Genomic DNA, 933 nt, shown 5'->3' on the forward strand with positions numbered 1-933 from the left:
CTCAGTTGTAAAATGGATTGACTGCCAGCTGTTTTGATGCTGAAAGCCTTTAATATGTTTGAAAACACCTAACAACAGAGCGAAGTCGACAGCAGGTATTTAAAGAGCGTTAATTTCCTTCCTTCTCCAGGTAAGGGCTCATTGAAAGATCAGTAAAATTTTGTGTAGTTGTGCGAGGTGTGTTTTCCTTAGAAAGAAAATCCACAGTTTAACAGATTATCATGGGGGCCAGCGATGTTCCTGAAAAAGAATTGTAGATTCTCCTGCCTGCAACCGCCAAATGGTAAATCTCTTTCTCAGGGGATCAGATTTTTTGTGAATATTTTTGTTCTTTGGGTACTCTTTCTTGTAGCCTGATAACAGAAGAGAATAACCAGGTGAGGGGCTTTCTTTCTCAAGACAGGGTCCCTTTGAACTTTCCCTGAGGGCCCTGTGACTCCCGTTTGTGTTCCCTCCCATATGAGGGGGAGTGTGCCATCCAGAACTGGGAAGCAGGTTTAAGGTCGCTCAGCCTTTGAGGGTCGCTTCCTCCCCGAAAAACCAACTTTTGTGGGCTTCCTCAAGCTAAAGGGACTCTCTTCAGCTCCAGCTGTTAGTCAAAACCTCGTGGTGCAACCCTGGCCGCCAATCCCACTCTCCTAGGCCCCAATCCCGAAGCGGTGGGGGCGGGGAGGCCGCGCGCGCCGCTTCCGCTCCTCCACACCACCAGAGGGCGCTGCGGTCCCGCCTCTGCCTTCCCGGGGTGCTTCGCGCCGGGCCCCTTCCGCGTGGGTGAGTGAATGTGAGAGTCAGCGTCGCGCCGCGCGCGCCGACCGCCTCCGCCGCCCGGCGCTCTTATTTCGGCTGCGAGGAGCGAGCGCGCGCGTAAAGGCATAGAGACGGGCGTTGAGCTCTCGGGCTAGAGCGTCGCCGAGTCGGAGCCGGAGCCCGAGC

The sequence above is a fragment of the Bison bison genome, unplaced genomic scaffold, assembly GCF_000754665.1.
Source record: "Bison bison bison isolate TAMUID 2011002044 unplaced genomic scaffold, Bison_UMD1.0 scf7180017864516, whole genome shotgun sequence".
NCBI lineage: Eukaryota > Metazoa > Chordata > Mammalia > Artiodactyla > Bovidae > Bison > Bison bison.